Source organism: Saimiri boliviensis, chromosome 18 (assembly GCF_048565385.1).
Source record: "Saimiri boliviensis isolate mSaiBol1 chromosome 18, mSaiBol1.pri, whole genome shotgun sequence".
NCBI lineage: Eukaryota > Metazoa > Chordata > Mammalia > Primates > Cebidae > Saimiri > Saimiri boliviensis.
Genome location: NC_133466.1, coordinates 38,566,918 through 38,588,592, shown reverse-complemented (window position 1 = coordinate 38,588,592; position 21,675 = coordinate 38,566,918). Strand labels below are relative to the sequence as shown.

The window sequence follows — 21,675 nt, the reverse complement described above, 5'->3', positions numbered from 1 at the left end:
GAGTAGTGATGGGGTTTCACCATATTGGCCAGACTGGTCTTGAACTCCTGGCCTCAAGTGATCCACCCACCTGAGCCTACCAAAGTGATGGGATTACAGGTGTGAGCCATAATGATTGATTTCAATGTATAAATTTGGAGAGGACAGAAACATTCAGATTGTGAAAAACCTCTATGATGCAGCCTTTAATGTTTAACTTATACACAGGTTTAAAACCAGCCTGTAGTAGCTGTGGTTAAAAAGCTACAACCATTAGCTGGGTGGGATAGCAGGCACCTGTAATCCCAGCTACTCAGGAGGCTGAGGCAGGAGAATCGCTTGAACCCAGGAAGCAGAGGCTGCAGTGAGCCAAGACTGGGCCACTGCACTCCTAGCTTGGGCAACAAAGCAAAACTTCATCTCCAAAAAAAAAAAAAAAAAAAAGGTACTGCCTATTAAGATATTTAGAGTAGAGTAGGTATTCTTACAGTTAAAGGTTTACTAGTGGGGCTCTATGTATCTGCTGATTAGCCCCTGTGATTTTAGTTAGCTTACATTGTTAGTTAGATGGTTACACTAAATTATAAGCTACAACTCTTTTCTAGAACTACTCTTGGTTGATACTGTTGAGGCCCAAAATAAACAATTTGATTTAGTCTTGGCTGGCTCCTTTCATTTGTATAAGAAAAGAAAATGAGGGCACTGTTATACCAGACCAGAGTTATCAAAGGTGTCACACACAAACCCTGCTGTGGTAGGGTCACTAGGGGTCTGTGTGACAAATAATAAACTGCTAACTTTAATTGACGAGCCAAATTTGAAACATACATGAAAGCACACAGACACATGCACGTATACGTTTTTATGGATTGAACTGTGGCTCCATAATAACTTCCTTCTGAATTTCTTAGGTGAGTGAGAAAGAAATTGATTTACTCTTACAGGAATGACTACTGTCCTTATACATAGCACGTGCCTGAGTGAGTAACCATTGCTTAACTCTACATTGGTATATGACTCACGAGTTTTCAAAGGGAATTGCCTTTCCTCAACTTTTTTTAATATGGTGGACACCACAGAAATAGGCATTGCATCAAAATATTATTCATGGTGTGTGGAAACAGGAAAAAAAATGTTGCTTAACACACGGCCTATAGATCCCTAGCCCATATGGCTTGTATATGCCTGGCAACCCTATCCAATATGCAACAGAGACTAATTGAAGCAGAAAGAGAGGCCCTATTGAGAAGTTGTGTGGATTGATTCCTTCCTTTCAGGAGGCAAAATCCCAAACCTCCCATAACAGAGAACTTATGAAGTCTATTCAAATATTTGGAAATCAGATTTTGGAAATTAGCTCAGAGCTATCCAATTTACTCGCATATAAAAATACTCACTGGCTTGAAAAAAATGGGACAATATAGTATTTCAGAAAATAAGAACAATTTTGGTTGGTCACTATATACAATGTAAAACATTTAGATTACCATGGAATCTTTCTGAGAAGCCCTGGTTCCATGTTACCGTGATACCAGAAACTCATTTGTAGCACAGGTATTCTCTTAAAGAGCACACTCTATTTTATAGCTCAGATGAAATCAGCTAAAAATGTAAGTATGATAGGAGAAAGTGAAATGCACTTGACAATTATAATGGAATCCTAATACTCACTCTACTCCTCCAAGTATACATCCCAAACCCATTACCAAATTTCAATTAAAATTTAACCAATTAAGTACTACAAAAAGAGATGGTGTTTATTAATTTTTTCTAGTTTAGCTCCCTGAAGGGTGCAGGTGGGGAATATGGTAACTTGGGTATGTTTGTATATTTATACAAAGTAAACACCAGCAGAGACTTACAGAGTTTCCCAAAGCAATCATGCCTGCAAAATTTCTCTTCTGGCTGTAAAATTGCATTGTCTATGCTTGCATTCACTAATACTTCTCAGTCTCTTTTTATCTCAAACAAATTTACTCTTTCTCTGCCCCATATTACTTGATTAAGAACCACAAACATTTAATGGCAATAAATAACTCCATACCTCACAAACGGATATTTTTTAAGAATCTAAGCAGAAAGCAAAGGGGAAATTGCAGAGGTAGATTACCTGCTGCTTAATTTCCATGATGATTGTGACTTGACCTCTTTAGTTCCAGGCACAGGATTAATTTAACTGAAGAATTTCTGTCAAGTAACTTTTCAGATAGTCATAAATTTTGGAGTGATTATATTTCTTAAGTCCATTCAATAAGAGAATTGCATCAATATTTATTTTTGCCATTATGAATAGTTTACCCAAGCGATCTCAGAATTTTGAGAACTGATTAACTGATTGATTTTTATACATACCATAAAAATTTTAGCACATTAGAAAAAATAGCCTTAGGTTGCTCAATTTTTGGATTTCATAAGTAGAGCTAAAAAGAAAATCATGCAGATACAAATATAGCAATACTTGTTTCTTTCAAGGCTTTGGCTTCAATCCAATGTATGTATTTAGGTTCCTGCATTTCTAATTTTTAACCTCAGTAGTTAACAGAAAATTGTTATTAGCCTATATGGAACAAGTGTTCTCAGACACAGCTATGAAGACCTCAGTTTTACAGGAAGAAACTACATTTTACCTAATGTGTGAAAAGATTCTAAGCATTATTTAAAAGCTTGTGAAGTAAGCTTAAACTAAATTCCATCTAATAATTCTTAAATTAGAATTGACATGAGTAACAGTTAAAAATGCAATGATGGGTTTATCATCATTATTAATTAGGTGAAAAAACATTCTAAAGCTGGTTTATGGGGATGGTGGCATGAGTCAATAAAGTAACTAAAAATTACTGAATTGTCCATTTGAAACAAATGGATTTTATGAGATGTAAATAAATCTCAATACGCTTATTTTTTAAAAAAGAATAATCTGAAGTAAAAAGTGGTACGTGTGGTTTACCATAATTAAGGGCTAGTTAAATTAATTATATGGCTTTAAATGATTTTGAATATTTTCTATCGTGTTCCATTTTTTTTCTAATTTTCAGAGGCATTTGTTGAAAAAAGAGCTGCATGAAACTATTATTATATAAGCCTTATAAAGTGTTGCTGGCCTCATCTGTCAGATTTCTTCTGGAATTGAAAAACAATAAGCCAAGAATCATTATTATTCACATTGCACAGTCTGTGGTTTAGCTTTGCAAACATGCTTTTCAAGTTAAATTTCCTTCAAAATGCACCTAACTAATAATAAAAAAAAAAGGTTTGGGGGAGAGGAATGCTAGAGGCAAAACAGACTGGAAGTTTACAGAGTCTGGTAGTCTATTTTCCAAATGTGACTGGGTTTTGCTACATTTTACATTCTAGAGTGGTTCACAGTTGGTTTTCATATATGCAATTATGAATCTATGTTATACCTTGCTTTCCTACACAGCTAAGAGTGGTATTTTTCCTCTTTGTTAACCTTAGGAATGACAGTTAAATGGATTTTTGGCTCTAATGGGTCGGTTTAATCTCTAAAAGGAGATCCTGAAATAAGAGTTCAGTAAGACCAGACATTGGTTCTAAACAATATATAAAGTTTGCAAATGGGTACATATGAAATGAATCTTCCATAACATTTGTGTACAATATAGAGCATCTGACACACAGGCAATTACACATAATATAATACTCGTATTCTCTTCATTCATTAAAAGAATGTATAGAGGCAGGTTGGAACGTACTTTAGGTAATTCACCACTAGGTTTTAGTAACATGATGGGATGTGAAATCAGATAAGAAAAACAATCGCATAAGCAGAATGAAAGTTCTGAATTGAAAAATATCATATTCCTGTGGCAAAACCCATGACAATTAAATTTATAATGAGGGAAGCAACTCCAAGAACTACAGGCACAGAAGGCAAATTGTGAGAAAAATTTTCCAACACATTCCATAAAAAGTCAGCAGGGTTTTATAGGAAACAACCAAGTGATTGTAGAAAGAGAGCATGCAACCAAAGAATTTATTCAGTTAACATCTATAATTTAACTAAATAACATATGTTCAAAGCCACTTTTCGAAGACAAATTAAAAGGCCCTCATGGACTACAAATTGCTAACTACCAATGTTCATTTGAATAACACTGAGGACAACCTATCCCAAGAGCGGCTGCTGTGAAAACTGGCATCTGAAGGCTTTGTGTCAACCTTTCTTTAGACTTTGAAATCTAATCCACACATTTTAAGCCAAATATAGGTGGAAGACACGCATTAGAGAGGAGACTCTGTTTATATTTTTAAATATTAATATAAAAATCCAAAAATATTTGTGGGTGTAAATATTTGATGAAATTAAAACATAAATTAACCATATGAATTATCCAAGAAAACCTATACCAATTAGAAGATCATACTTCCACAGCTGATATAGAAAGGAAGAAAACTGAGGAAATGCCAAATCTGATTGTACTATTTTGAAAGGTACAAATTGGAGGACATATTTATATGTATATACAATATTTATAATATGTATACATATTACACATATATACCTTTAGTTTTATATGTATATATATTTATATACATACATGCTACATAAAGCTCAATTACTAATTATTATATTTTAGATTCATGTATTCTTTTGTTTAATTCCAATAATAATTGTTTGAAAATTGTTTTAAAGAAAATTTTGCATTTCATTCAATAAAGCAACAATCCTAGTCTCAGTGCTCCTCATTACGGTTCTAGGGTCTCTTTAAAATTAATAATGTATGGCATATCTCTTTATGTTTTCCTTTTTGCTTACCTTTGGTTGTCAGTTTAGTAAAAATTCTTAAAGTAAATATCATAAAGTGATTTTATTCAAGAAGATTTTCTGTGTTATATGCCAGGCACCATGTAAGTAAGGTGTGATCGTTAAAGTGATGTAAAAGGCAGACGTGTCCCTGCCTTTATGGAGCGCTGAAACATTCTCATCACTAGAGTTGCATTTCTTTACAAATTACCCTCTGATAACCTTTGTTCTGTCAAATGCATATGGAACCTATCATCATCTCAGTTAACCTCCGAAGGATTTGAAATGCCATAACTCCTCCATGCTACCTAATGGGCCTATTTTATTTGTGTCTGAACAATATCCCTTTGGAATTCCCTATAAAGGCAACTTTCCAGTTTCAAGGTGTCAGCTCCTCAATCTATTTGACTGAGGATTCTTCGGGTTATCAGAGTCACCTCTGTTCATGCACTTTAGGCTGGAAGACTTGAGGATTAAATAAAAGTACTCATTCATTACCTCTCCTCTTTGGAACAGCTCTAAGTCAATGACTGATGAAGAGTTCATGTATAAATACCCCAGCTTCCTCTTATCTAGTGTGGGATAGCTCTGAAGCAAGTATTCCACATGGGCTCCCACTGTTCAGCAACAGGATTAAGCTCCGGTTTCCCACAGGGTAACTTGATTAATACTCATCCTTCACTGGTTTCCTTCCTTTCCTTGTTTCATTTTTATGCTCCCCTGCCTCTCCTACCTGGGTTTCCAGGGATCATTCCCAAATAAACAACCTATATTCAAATCCTAATCTCAATGCCTACTTCTGGGAGAATTCAAACTAAGACATCTTGCATCTCTATAAATACTTAGGGATATTAGTGAGAGCTGAGACCATATAAAGCTTTATTTGGATATTCAAGACACTTTGACAATTTAGGTCTACTCTAGTTAATGGATGATTGTGTGTCACTGGGTAGTTTTGGCTTTGAGTGGGACAAAGTTTAGAGAAACTAAACAGACACACAAACATACAAGCATATGTATATACAGAGCTAATACACACACACACATACACACGATACACACACACACAGTCACAAATATATGTCCACCCCAGCACCATCAATACCTCAAACTTATTATTGAATTGTGAATTTGAGATGCAAGCTGTGACATGGATAATATAGGAAATTACTTAACAGGACGAAAGTTGCTATAGTGGAATAAAAGATAGTTTGTAGATAGAAGTTCAGTAGCATCGCTTTTGTTCAATGAGGTCTCTATTTCTCTGTCTACTCTAAGTTGGGTGGCTATTCTGAACCAAACATTTAGTTTTTTATTCTGTTCTGTGCTCAGAGTGTGCATTCTCACCTTAGAAAATAAGAGCTGCTTCATTACTTGGGCATTCCTGGAAATTCCCAAGAAATAACTAAGATAGATCCTGACAACTGGCCCTCGAACAGGAAGCAGACATCCTAATGCAGACCAGACCAACGAGATTTTTCTTAAAAGTGAAGTACAGAGAACAGAGACCCTCTGATCTGTTGAACCTCAAGTTCTTGTTCTTTGATGAAATTGCTGTAAGATCTCACAGCCTGCTGTTCGCTTTTGGTTATTAATTCCCAGTGTATAGCAGTATAAAACAGCAATTTCCTGGGTGGGAGGGGAAAAAAAAAGTCAGCTCATTTACTTCTTCCTTCCCTTTTCCAGTGTTGAAGGATGGTGGAGGGATTGTGGAAAATAAAGTTTATACTTAGCTGCGCACACATTTGCACTGTATTTGTTGACTTCCACAGTTTTCTTGACTAATACTGACTTTTACAATGGTATGTTAGCTCTCTGTAGGCACTCATGACATTTTCAGATGATTCTGCAAAGATCTGCATGGTAGGGACCCATTTTGTTGCTCTTAGAAACACCTCAAGATATGTCTGGCTCCCACTGTTTGCAAGTGTCTTTGTATGTGGTATACTTGGTATATTTTTGTCTAATTTTATTTTGTTTTATTTGAGACAGAGTCTCACTCTCTTGCCCAGGCTGGAATGCAGTGGCGAGATCTCAGCTCGCTCACTACAACCCCCACCTCTCAGGTTCAAGCAGTTCTCCTTCCTCAGCCTCCTGAGTAGCTGGGATTACAGGCATGCACCACTACACCCGCTAATTTTCGTATTTTTAGTAGAGACGGGGTGTCATCATGTTGGTCAGCCTGGTCTCAAACTGCTGACCTTGTGATCTGCACACCTCGACCTATCAAAGTGATGGGATTACAGGCTTGAGCCACTGCACCCCGGCTTGTCTGATTCTTTTTTTTTATCTTAGTTGCTAGTGCCCAAGTAACCAGAAAATATCTTGCTGAACATTTTATATATGACTATATTTCTGAGTATGTGTGTGTGTGGAGGGTGTAGAGTTGTACATATTTGAGCTCTTGGTGCAGAAACTCATTTTTAACAAATCCTTTCATTGTCTTATTAAAACCTGATATTTATTAATACCTATCTCATAGTGATTAGTCCAAATGGATCCTATTTGACTCTTAAATTCTCGTACTTAGAATGAATAAAACCATGAAATGACATTGCCTTTACCCCCTATGTCTCAAAGCCTTACAAAATGCAATTTAGGTCTATGTTAATATAACGTGGTGAGCTAACCCACAAATAGAAGCCTGATCTAGGATTGAAAGCGAGATTAAATATATCTCTGAATAAATCTTTCCTGTCAATTCTCATGGTGAGTGAAAATTAGAGTCTAGTACGAGTCAGAGACAGCAGCAGATAAGCGAGTTTCCTCTGGGAGAGACTCATTCACAGCAGGGTGACGATACCCTGGTTTCCCACTGACTTGCAGACTTCACCAAAGAGACACCTGTCACATAGGAATGAGACCAGCGGGCTTACACAGAAATCTTTTCTGTTTCTGACTTTCTCAGCTCCCATTTGCTGCTCTAAGAATGTTCTGAAATAACATTGCCATTTCGCAATTATTACACCCAAAGTTTTGTTTCGTGAGGTAAGCCAGATGTTGGAAAATGATGCAGAAATATATGCAAATTTATCTATAAAAAGCCTACATACATGAGAAAAAAAAATGTCCTATACATTTAAAAGGTTGTTATCTTGCCTAAGGATTCATTTCAAAAACCGGCTGGAAGATATTTTAAATTAGCAATCTAATTTCTTTAAAAGTAAAGATTAAATGGGATGACAAACAACAACAATAACAAAATTTATCTTACAGTTTAAGATTTCATAATTATTTATTTTTTTAAGTCTTTGCCCCTGTAAAGACCTTACATTAATTTTAAATTTTTGATTTCAGCAATTAATACAATACACTACAGCACGAGACCTATTTTGCGCCAGAGACTTTTAATCAGATTAATAAATAAAAATAATAAGAATGGAAACCCTTTTATGGAGTGAAAAGATCAGAAAAGAAAACTGATAAACTATTTGGAAGGACCTCATATATTCTTAATAAAGATATATGCATTTGATCAAATTACTTTTTTCATGCAGCAGTTCTATGTAGACACATTTTTGGTTCTTTTGTGGTTTTAACTGATTTTCTGAATACTTTCATTTAAAATATATTACCAGTGCAAAGTAAGATAACATACCTTCCTTTGAGAGTCAGATGTTAAGTTATTCTATTTGTTTCATTTATGTTTTATGGCAGGCGTCCCCAAACTACCGCCCGGCCCGCGGGCCGCATGCGGCCCCTTGAGGCCATTTATCCGGCCCCCCCCCCGCTGCACTTCAGGAAGGGGCACCTCTTTCATTGGTGGTCAGTGAGAGGAGCACAGTATGTGGCAGCCCTCCAACGGTCTGAGGGACAGTGAACTGGCCCCCTGTGTAAAAAGTTTGGGGACGCCTGTTTTAAGGTAACTGTCTCATTCATCAAGAATAATGTTAACCACAGTCTTTAGGAGACAGAGACTAAGCTGTTCAAATGAACGACTATAAAGTGAATAGCTTGTGCCAAAGGATGATTCATTTGATTTAAAACACATTTGTAGAACAAATTTTGGAACTGTGCTCACTTGTTAATTTTCTCTTTTTGTGATTTCCCTTCTCTTTCATAGGTTGGCATTCAAAACCATCATCTAGACAGTGCCAAGTTTGATGAAGTAGTTAAGAGCATTCCTGAAGTGGCACATATGCCAATTGCAAATTGCAAAGTTTTTTTTTTTTCAATTAGAAGGAATAAAAAGTGTGTGCTATATATGAAAAAAAACTGCTGTATTTAAAAAAATATCTTGGAATATAAAGAATTGAACGTAAGCACGGATGGGGGAGCTGCTGGAAGTAACCTATAGTCTCCATCACACTATAAAGCCTTTACGCCCTAAATTTGTATATGAAGTCTCTCCAATACTAAGTCATGACTAGTGAAGCTATGAGTTGTCATAGGAGCTCCTGTTTTGACACACCCTGCCTTCCTGTCCGCACATCCCACTGAGGCTGACTGGCTCCAAAATCTTCAGATGGATCAATCCATAGATTCCAAGACAGGCAAATGTCAATGCCAATTTTATCTGACTCTTTCAGACAAGATTGATGATCAGTTATGCAGAAATCTGTGATGACAATTTTTCTTTCCTCCCTGTCTGCTACACTGGTTTTAATTTTTTTTAAAGCTTTTGAATAACTATCTAGGCTAGAAGTAAACCATAGAGAATGGCCCTAGAAAAACACCTGGTTTGATACTAAAGCCCACCCCAGACATATTCTAGTAACTCTTCAAATGTTCCGTCATTCAGAAACCGTTTCTCTTCAACCTAGGTAGGGAGGGTTGACTAGGATATAAAAGATTTCCATATAATACATTAGCCAGTCTTAAAACTTTGCTACTTGTCAATCTCAGGCGTGTGTGTGTGTGTGTGTGTGTGTGTGTGTGTACCTTATACAATACACTAAGTAGAGGAAGACAAACTAGAAAAACTCTTCCCATTAACAGACTTCCCGTAAAAAATCTAAATGAGCCACACCATATAGTTGCGGATTACTGAACTGGAGGAGGCACTGGCTGACAATCAGAGAGAGAAACTCTACAAATGTCCTTATAAGGAATACTAATATACCAGCCCATGCATTATCTTATCTTATGAACTCTTCCTCAGTTTACCTGGTAGGTGGACCCAGAATAAAAAGGTTTCTATATAGTAGGCACCAAAAAGACTAAGATAGTTAAGAGCATGCTGAGTAAATCAGTAAAGAGAGTAATCCTCCAGAGAAACTTAAAAACATGAGAACTGCTAAAAGATTTTTCTATTTAAATGTGCTTAAGTAGAATTTTATGGTGACTGTAGTCATTGATACAAATTATAATGTCTCAAAATCATCAGCCAAAATCAAGTTTAAACAAAATGTCACTAGAATGAACATAAACAAAAAATATGAATAACTAATATGAAGTTTTTTTAACACAAATCCATAATTACTATACGAAGTTGATTCCTCAGATAACTTGTCTACCTTGCAATATTTATTTTCATACCATTTAAGATCTGATGTAATAAAATTTCCATATTCACTTAAAAATTCCTTCGTAGTTTTATTTTCTTACTTTATGTCCAAGACCAAACTGAAGATGTTTTGTCCAGGTGCACAAAAAAGATGAAAAACGGCAGTACCAGTTTGAGAGGCTACTGCACAGTCTTATGTCATGGCTTAGCAACTTCTTAATACTTTACCCAATTGCCTTGACAACCTATTTCAGGTAATTTGACTTTTCAGCTTTTCCTTTCTCCCTTTCTTTTCAATGTTGAGAGAAGAGACTTCCTTATTCATTTCTACTTTGTTGTGGGTTTCATTTCTTCTTACCATTCACTGAGTCCTCAAAAAACCCAGCCTTTCTTGTCATTAAGCAGCTAATTCATATTCTTCTTCTCTTCCATGACATGCTTCAATGTCCCAGGAAACTATGGCTAAGAATGTGGCCACAGCTGTCAGATTACTTGAGTTCAAATTGTGACTCAGCAACACCAGTGTGAACCAGGCATCTTACTTCACATCTTTGCCTCAATTTTCCACATTGAAAAACCGGAAAAATAATGGTTGCTAACTATGAAGTTTAATTTTATGTGTCAGTCTGGGCTACAGGATGCCCAGATTGCTGGTGAAGCCTTTTTTTTCTGGGTGTGTCTATGGAGGTGTTTCTAGAAGATACGGGCATTTTAACAGATAGACCCAGTAAAGATCTACCTTCACTAAGGTGAGTGGGCATCATCCAACCCACTGACGGCCTGAGCAAGGCAGAGGGGCAGTGAATCTGTTCTTTCTTCATGAGCAGAGAAATCTATCTTTTCCTGCCCTCAGATATTGAAGCTTCTGCTTCCTGGGTCTGCTAATTCTAAAGAATTATACCATTAGACCCTCCAGTTTTCAGGCCCTGGAATTCATATTGGAAGTGACACTATTGACTCCCCTGGTTCATAAGCCTTTGGCCTCAGACTGAAATGTATCAGCGTTTTCTAGTTCTCTAGCTCCCAGAGAGCAGGCTGTGGGACCCCCTGGACTCCATACTGTGCTGATAAATCCCCATAATAAATTCTCCTCTTACATATCTCTATATAACCTATTGGTTCTGTTTTTCTGGAGTGTCCTAACTAACATACTATCTTACAGTTTTGCTTTGCCTTTTTTTAATTAATGAAGATTGATTAAATACGGTACTCTAACAATTATGATTCAGATTCTGTCCCCAAATTTTACTCAATTTTCTCTTAAAATAATAGTTAAAAAAAAATCCACATCTCCACGACCAACAGCACACACTTTAGTATTCTGATCTAATCACACAAAACCTCTAGGACTGAAGTATACCGTTCAGCTCTTTTTCTTACAGCTCTCTCACTTAAAATTTACATTAAAATGCCAATTGGATAAGGCCCAAGTTAGCCACTATGAAGGAGAAAAATGTGGGCCATGCCTTGGTCATGCCCTTGAGGAACCTAGAGTATAGTAAGAAAGATTAAATGCAGATGAAATATCATTCTAATACAAATTAGAATACAGGAGTGCCATAAGAGAAATACAGATCATCAATTCTATAGCGCTGTGGAGTTCTGATAAAAAACACAACCATTCCCAGATGAGAAGAATTAGAGAAAAATTAAAAAAATAAAAATTAGAGAAAAAAAAAAAAACTAAGTGCTGGTACTTAGTTTGAGTCCTGCAGAATTAAACATTTTAAACACATGCATATGGAGTAAGTGTATTTTAAGTGAAGGTTACCAACTTTTCAAAATGTCCTGTAGGATAGGCAGGAGTTTACATTTATCTTTATAATAAGGAGTAAAGGAAATGATGATTGGAGATTTGCGTGATGCAACATAGGAGGAACCTTAATTTTTAGGCTAAGAAGTTGTTTGTTTTTTTTTTTTTTTTCCTGTATAGTGGCAACCATCATTTAAAGCAGCTGAGTTATGTGACCGAAACTGTATGCCAATGAGAGTAATCCAGCAACGATGTTATCAAGAGTTCAGCAGATATGCATAAGGCTAAGTCCCTGTCTTTGAGGAATCATTTCATCTGTAAGAGCTAGAAACCGAGTCCTATGGGGGTACACGTGAGGCCCACTTGCTTTAGTGAAGAAATGGGAGGCATTCTGCAGGAAATGACTCATGAACTGATTTTTGAGAGATGAGAACTGAATCAGGTGAATAAGAGACATAGTAGAAATTTCTGTAAGTGCATATAGATTAAATGGTCTTTAAAAGCCACGGAACTATAGTGAATTATGCAAGTTTACAAGAATATGTATTCATGGGGCATAAAGTGGAGAGGTATTAATTGGCAGGTAGCCTTGTAAGTCATGGAGAGTCTTGTAAGTCTGTAAAGCACTTTGATCAAGGTACTTTGTAAAACAGATGAGGTGGAAACCCAGCTGCAGACTAGTGGCTGTTGTAATAAACAAGATGAAAGATGATGAGAACCTGAAGTTACTCATATCAAGTGAGAAAGAAAGGATGCTATAGAAATAGAAGAAACTTTGTGCTGGTGAAATCTGTAGGACCTGCTAACTGACTACATCTTCAGTCAATAGACATTTTTTTAAATACTCAACGCATTTTAATCACTGAGGAAATACAACAAGTCACTAATGAAAAAAGTGAACAACTCCTCACCCTCATAAGGCTTATATTCCTTGAGAAGGACTGAGAAGGCAAAAGAGAATAAGATTTCATAAATGACTTTGTAGATGACTGTTTCCCAGTTGAAGTCTGGGCTTTGACTCCAAAGTTGACTCCATCTATACTCAGCAGCTGTCTGTTGGGGTTCCCAAGATCTTTTGGTACTATTTAAAAATTAAATTCCATGCTATATTATCCATCCCTTTTCTCTTCAACTCTCGTGACTCTCAAATATACAACTTATATTGAGGATCTTTCCCAAGAATCAGATCTTAGTGGTCAATTGTTTACTTTGTACAATCACCTGCACAAAATACCTGTTTTTTGCCTGAATTTCATCAGTTCTAAAATGCTATATATTATCATGCATTCATGTTTTTGATCTTGATCAATAGCTTCATTATCCTTTATTCCACACGTGTTTAAATGATGCTCGTGTTTGAGTGAGCAACAACTCCCCTTTGCTCTTTTATTCAGTTCTGGTCAATTTGTGCTGTGTTCCCCTCTGCCTGCTGGTATTGTGGATGCTGAGTTGGTTCAGGAACCAAAAGGAACTCAACATGTGTAAATATTCCCTTAAACTGATGAACATAATTTATTGGTACTGGTTTCTCCCCCACCCCCCACCCCCAGATGCATGGCAAAGAACTGGTCATGGTTTTAATTATTTAGGTTTTAATCTCTGAAAACTCATTTTCCTCCTTTCCCCAGGTTTCAGACTTTTATAATCTCTCATTTAGGTTATCATTAACGTGTTAACTGGTTTATTTTCCTCATATCTTCATTTATTTTTCTAAGTCATAGGCCTGATTGTGTCACTTTTCTACACCGAAATCAACAAGTGTTTGTTAAACATCTCATCCCAAATCGTCTATATAATAGACAAGCACCACTACTTATGAAATGAAGAAAGAAATACATGCATGTCTGTCCAGGTGAAGAAATTGCATGGCAGCCTCTGCAGGGAAATGGGCTTTCTGTTTCAAGAGAAAGTAGAAGGCAGAGGCCTTATTCAAGGATATCAGTCACTCCACTTCATCCTGTTTCTATCTACTTGTTGGTATTGTTGGTGCTGAGTAGGTTTAGGAACCAAGAGGAAGTCAATATGTGTAAATATTCCTTTAAATTGATAAACACAATTTCTTGGTGTTTTTTTTTTTGTTGTGGAATGCATGACACAAAACTGGGTACTAAAGAGCAAGGGTGCAGCAACATTAGTCTATGTTTCCAAGTCTGGCAGGGCCCTTGCTGCACAGACATAGGCAAGAGTTGCCCTGTGGAAAATCAAACCAAGGGGAAAAGCTATGTTGTATCTGCTCTTAGGCCTTCAGCCCCTTTATTTGCATTACATTTTATATCCGTGACTAAACATGTTTGGAAATGTGTGAGTCTACTTCAGTGGACTAACAAAATCCCCCCAAAAGGAGTGTAGACCTCGAGCCACCTTTCCAGCCAACATTGCCCTTTCAGTCCTCCTCGCTCTGCCTCAGCTGAAAGGCTACACCTGAGGAGACAACGATCTTCCAAACCTCTTTGTTCCTGTCCCCAGTCTTCAATGTCCTGGCTTCTGTTAAATCCTTATTCATCGTTAATTGTCCACTTCAAACCCCACCTCTTCAATTAAACCTTTCTCTATTCTTAGACAGAGAATACTCATTCTTTTTCTTTATTATGATGTGTTTTCTTGCACAAACTGTATTTGCTTGAATAAATGTTGAGATAATTATAAATTCACTGAGGGTAGCAAGTAAGGTAATAGCATTATCTTCCATCACAACATACAGCACAGTGTTGGTCACATAACAGTACTCAACAAATACTGCTGTAAGTAAGTTGAATAACTACACTTCATTGTCAGGAAGTATAGTCACTTTATAAAACAAATACTAAGGAAATCTTTTAAAAGTAGCAGAGAGTGATGAAATGCAGAAGAAAAGATAACTCAGTATTAGTTAACAAACAGTTTTAAGTACAATCTTTATATTACACTGATTGACTAGCTCACCTTTACTTTTCAACAGGTTTGAAAAGAAATTAAATACAAATAGATGTTACAATTCTTCAGAATTAAATACATTTAGAGTATATTGATGAGATAATGACAATATCTTAAATTTGCATAAAATCTAGAGAAAGTGTTACCTTTTTGAGGCCAAGATGTTATTAGGATAAACAAGTCTGGTTTTGTAACAAGGACTTACTCAACTTCTATTTCTGCAAGTTCAATTTGCATGGCCTCAGGACAGGCAGTTCATGGAAGCACAAACTATAAAGTGAAGAAGCTATAGATTTTCTGCCTGTCTGCAGCCTTGCAATTGGGAAAGAGTTTTTCTTCCTAAGAACTTCGCAAGTGCTTGTTGAACAGATTCATCTGTAGAGTGATTTAAATATGCATGTGCTCCTAGAAATCCCTACGCTTATTTTCAGAGACTCTGCATCTGTAGCATTGGCTTGGAGTAGGTAAATACTGCTGTGTCGAAAGGCTTCCGAGTGATTTTTTAAGCCAATTTTGGCTTAAAAAAATCATTGAGCTGAGAGTTTTCGATAGCGGTACCCAAAGATGAATAACAAGCCCTGGAGTGGTGCTAATAGCAGGTGCAGCACTGTCCAGAAAAAGGGACGTCTCTCAAAGGTAGGTAAAAGAAAACAGTGTGTGAAGACTGTCTCACCAGGCCTGACGCCATTCCTGAAATTCTATGCACAGAGGGCACGCAAGAAGCTGATCTCCAAAAGGATAATGTTGACATAAAAATATTTACCAGTAAAACAACCCTATAATATGCCGTTTCCACAAACCAGTTTGTCAGTTTACATTGCTATTGATAAGTGGTCATCTAAGTGAGATTTTGAAACAATATGTTTGAGATAGGATTAGGGGAGAGGACACTTTCTGCTGCACTGGGCGTTGTCTTCCAAGAAAAACCTAAAAAATAAAAGACTCTCAAGGAGGAACGAAGACCCATAAAAAGAGAATTCCAATTGGTCAATGGGTGAAATTCAAAGACTAGTATTGTCTGTTTATCAGTTTATCTTGACATTTCTTTTAAAAATACAGTGTAGAAATTAATTCAAAAGAGAAACAGCAATCATGTGCATGCACACATATAGACACACACACACACACCCCACTGTGATGGTTAAATTTATACATTAATTTATCTATGCCATTGCATTCAGATAGTTGGTCAAACACCAGTCAGTACTCACTGCAAAAGTGTTTTTCAGGTGATATTAACATTTAAATCAGTGCAGTTTGAGAAAAGTAGGTTGTACTCCATAGTATATGTGGGCCTCATTCAGTCAGTTAGAGGCCTTAAGAGAAAAAATAGAGGACCCTTAAGACAAAGGGATTTCTAGCTTCAGACTGCATTCAGATTCAAGATACAATATCAACTCTTCCCTAGGTTGCCAGCCTGTCAGCTTACCCTACAGACTTTTGATTTGCCAGCCTGCACAATCACATGAGCCTATTCCTTACCTTAAACTCTTTCTCTCTTCCTTTCTTTCTCCCCCCTTGCTCTCTCTCTGGATAGATAGATAGATAGATAGATAGGTAGATAGATAGGTAGATAGATAGATAGATAGATACACACAGTTTATTAGTTCTGCTTCTCTGGAGAAACTTCACTAATACGTTGACTAATATAATTGAAAAAGTACTTTGCAAATATCTTCATGAAACCAAAAACTATGCTTAAAAAGAGGGCCGGTAGATGCATAGCTTTATATAGGATGAATTGATAAGAGTTCTTTTCATTGGTGCCACAGTTAATCATCTTACAAATCTTATCAGAGTTTGGGTTTGCATAAATCTTCTCTAGTAAAACTCTAGGAGGAAAGAGGAGATTGAAATACATACCAGACTACAACCTTAGTTTGAGTTAATAAATATAGCCTTGGTTAAGGAGAATATTTTCTTTTAACTGGGAAGAAATAAAACTTCATTTATCGGGGATATCTTTGGTTCTTCTCGTGCTGTTAATTTTTTTGTTCAGGACAAGAACCGATGACTGGAGCCTTTCCTGCCACTCCTCCCCTGTTGTATACATCCTGCCATCTGTGAATCTGGTGCTTCTCACAAACACTCAATCACACATGTTCAACACCTTCTCCTTTGTCCCATCTCCCAACATCCACACACATCCACACAGTCCGATCCTTACACAATGCTCAAGGAACGTCTTTCCACATTACTTTCTGCATTGCTCATTACAGGAGTCATATGAAGCTTACTTGTTGTAGCCTCTGTGACTAAAAAAAAAAAGTGTAGGCTGTTTGCAGGTGACTGCATTGAAGATGAGGCGCTCTATAAAGAAATACAGAAAATAAAAGCAGCTGCCTGGCACCAACTGCAATAGACAGACAGCTGCTTTCTTTAAGTGGAGGTGGAATAAAGCTTGCTTCTACACAGCAGTTGTTCCTGCAGCAGTCACTATCAACGCTAATCTCCCACCACTTCAACAATTATTTGAAGGGCAAAAGGAAAATGACGGAGTTCCTGCCTGAATCGCAAGTAATGACTTTCCTTCCTTTCATGGCTCATTCCTCCAGATAAGAGATATGCCCTTCTCAAAAAGAAATGAACATCTTCTTGATTAATAGCAGCTATTTGCACTTGAAGAAGATGAGAGGGACCATCACACTTATTTAAAAAGAAACAATTGTGGTCATTATTTCAGAAGTGACGGTATCTCATATAACCTTTCTTAAGGTGTCATACTACTCTGCTTTAGAAGCATGAGTCTTTAGTGTCTTCAAATTATGATCAGGACCTTGAGGGGGTTGTCACCCTTTCATGTTTTTACTTGAAATACTTTGAAGACATAGTGTGCATTTTGCAAACAAAATATATATAAAAGTATTGCTTTTCCCACACACAAGCGTAGCCATTCCATGTTAGTCTCAGATACCTCTTATTAAGGAGAAGTAACAAAGAGGGAATTATTAAACCATGATCAAAAGCCAACTCTCATGTGGTCCCCACACTGTTAGTTTTGTGAAACTGAAGTTATTATCACCTCTCCAGGCTAAGGGAATGCAGAGAATGGGAATAGAAGAGAGTAAGGCAGGTCGGTTGAGGTGAGTGCACAGAAAATGTTCGTCTTAGCTCCAGGAACCTTTAAAGGGTAAATTTCATTAAGTAAAAGCAAACTATCAGTAGTCCCTAGACTAAACGGTGAAACATTTGTGAAAAGCATAAAATCCTTATTTACGGTAGGAATGTTTGAAATTCAAAAGATAAATGCCATTCAGAATGCAAGCATGTTCTAGGTATCTAATATGTAATGGGACACAGCTGTACTAACAGCCACTGAACCAGAGGCCTCTCTATATCATGTCATTAGTTGACTTGTTATAAGCCAATTTTCTAGCCCTTTTTATAAGGGCCACTGGGGTAAAAAATAAATATATCATGTACTGAACATCTGTGGTTCTGTCACAAAGCACTGCTCATATCAACTTTCAAGCTATATCTTAGGCTACACATGACACCCTTTAAAATGGATCTTAACAAAAAGTACAGATTAGGAATTCATTAGGTCTTTATTTCCAAAGAAAGGCTAAGGGTACAAGAAGGCCTTGTCTGTGGCTTGAGCAATACTAACGGCATCTTTTTTCCAATTGTTTTAGTGTCGTTTTTTGAGTTGAAAAACCATATGTGAACTCTAGGTAAGATTCTGAAAATGATATTTTATATGCAAGATGTTAACTGAGGAAAGGCTTGCCAGGTGCCCAAAACATTGACTTAGTAAGTTGCCATAATTTTGAGTTAGCATCTAAGAGTGCATGTTCATTAGCAGTTCCTGCCTGAGCCATTTTATAAATAAACCTGTCTGTTCCCATGAGAAGTAATTTTTAAAAAATTTTTCCTTGGTCAAATAAAAAGTAATGACAGTCACCTTTGAAATAATGTGAGATGTGAATTAAATATTTGAAATTACACAGGAAATTTTATCAGTTACAAAATAACTCAAAGAAGTGCAAGCACTGTTAATTTATGCAATAAAATAATTAATAAGAATAAACATGGGTACAGTTATAAGAGGCTTGTTTTTGTAGAGAGGGCAAGGGTGAAAGAAATGCAGTTGGGGCATTTTCAGTAATCTGGACAAGACGATGCTAGTCATAGCAATGGATCTTGTAAGCAGTAGTAAGATTCCTGTGATATTTTGAAGGCAGATTTTACAGGATATGCTGCTGTAGATCTACAGTTTGAGAAAAAGAGAAGAGCCAAATGACTCCAGCAGCTTTGACTGGAATAACCAGAAGCATAGAGTTGCAATTACGTTAAATGGGATTGCCTGTGGGTTAGTGATCGTTACAAACAATTGCCAGTCAGGTAGTATTGATAGGAATCAGCCTCTTACTCACAATGCTCCAAGTTTACCACTGGTGGTTGCTGAAAGAATTTTAGGTGTTATGTGGACAAGCGTTTATTATCTAATTAGTAATAATTTTTTGGCAAATAATATTAGCTTTCTATTTACAGGAGTAAACTGTTTTCACATTTCAGAGAAAAATGAAAAAGAGAGGCTTGATTTACGCACAGTATGTTTTAGGAGTCCTGGTGGCATATGAATGAAGCAAAATTCCTAAAAGCAGTAAATTGTTCATTGAAATTTGGATATTCATGGTGCCCTGGAAAGATCTAAGTTCTAATTCTCCCGAGCAACTTGAGTTAGAATAATAGGGCTAGCAGACACTTGAAAAGTTTATTCTAAAAATAAGGATAATAATGCCTCCATTACAGGGTTGATTAAATAATACCTCTAGAATGCCCAATACAGTGTTTGTAAATACCTGGTACTCCACAGTTGGTTGTTAGTTTAAATAATAAATGTTCTGATTTTGAATGTGGGCAACAATTTCCTTAGGCCACTGCAATAATCCAAGAAATGCACTTATATATAAGTGCACATATATATATATACATATATGTGTCTGTGTATATACATACATATAGATCTATTATATAATGCTTGCCTGTTTAGTGAAGAAATGGCTAACAGTAGAGACATATGTATTATCTTAAAATGTATAACAATTTAAAAAATCATACAGTGCTAAAAATTGCAGCAAATAGTGTGTAAATACCAGTATTACATGCGAAATGTACATAAATTATAGAATCTCCTTAAAGACTATTCAAGAAGACAACTAAATTCTTTGTTACATCTAAATGCAACAAAGTATGCATGTAGATGAACATAGATAAAATAGTGGATTTTTCCTTTACATCTTTTTTGAAACTCATTTATTTTTTATTTTTTAATTAAAAAAAAATTTTTTTTTTGAGATGGAGTTTTGCTCTTGTTACCCAGGCTGGAGTGCAATGGCGCGATCTTGGCTCACCGCAACCTCCGCCTCCTGGGTTCAGGCAATTCTCCTGCCTCAGCCTCCTGAGTAGCTGGGATTACAGGCACGCCCCACCATGCCCAGCTAATTTTTTGTATTTTTAGTAGAGACGGGGTTTCAGCATGTTGACCAGGATGGTCTCGATCTCTTGACCTCGTGATCCACCCGCCTCGGCCTCCCAAAGTGCTGGGATTACAGGCTTGAGCCACCGTGAAACTCATTTTAATCATGATTACTTTTAATAGAGAGAAAGCAGTATCTTTTAACTTTCACAAATAGGCAATGTTTGTCAACGTGTGTGTCTTAACAAATACTAGCAAACTAGTAAAACCTATTATATTATCAGTGCCAAATTATTACTATACGTCTTCAAAACAATTATAATTTATAATTAATGATTGTTCTGAACGTTTCTAAACTTTTGACTTTTTTTTATCTGAAATGAGGAGTTACTTTCATACTAAGTACAATCAATTATATTTTAGTGCATTCTAGTTTCATATACTTTATGTGGTAACTGCCTATTTAACTATTTAATTCCAAACTAATAACAATAAGCTTGAAAAATCAATAGGTAAGTGGCTAGATAGACAAATAAATCAGACTAACATGGAGAGTTTTATTGCACAACTTTAAACATTGTTCTTGTCTCATTATTTTAAGTTTTCGTATTCTATGTGCTTTTACAAACCAGATACATTCAATTGAGAGATCATCAAAATACACATGCAAACATCATCGAATTTCTACATAACTTAAAGCATTTCACTTATTTTCCTTCTCTTTAGTGAAAAACTTTGGGACAGTATGCTACTTTTCTAGTATCATGTTAACTGGTACGTTATTCTTTTTTCCCTCTGTTTTAGTAATGAAAAAAAGATAACACTATTAGACATAATTTCATATAATCTGTGAATTCAAGACCAATCTGTTTCATCGGGTGGCTTCATTGAGCTGTTGATGCTTGTTGAATTCTCTTGGCAGCTGGCTTTGCCTGTCGTTTCTTAGCCAAACCAATCAATTTCATGCTGTGTTTATGAAACCCTTAAGATGTCCTAAATTAAGAGCTTCTTGAAAGTAGTGACCACATCTTAATCATCATTTTATCTCAGTACATCCAGTATAGTAGCTGGCTCACATTAAGTGCTTAGTCAATGCTTAGAAAGCAGAAAAAAGACAATTAATTGTGTTATTTATTGCCCAAGGAAACCAGGAGTTATCGAAAAGAGTTTCGTTTTGTATTTTTTTTTCTTTGAGAATGCATTTATTGGTAAATATTCCAAATGTTTATTAAATATATTAACTACCAAGCATTGATCACTACATAAGCAACCAGCACCGTACAATTTACTTATACATGCATTTTTTTCTTGACTTTGCAATATCTCAATGTAGCTATAATCATATTTAACAGATGAGGTAGTTAAGAAAAAACCTAACCTTTTCAAATATTTTAGTA

The 21,675-nt window shown here is 36.2% G+C and overlaps 1 protein-coding gene across 3 annotated transcripts in view; it reads right to left on the bottom strand.

The window, feature by feature from the left end:
- Positions 1 to 21,675, bottom strand: part of EPHA3 (EPH receptor A3) — a 367,515-nt gene that overhangs the window by 91,846 nt on the left and 253,994 nt on the right. The gene's annotated exons all lie outside the window — the stretch shown is intronic.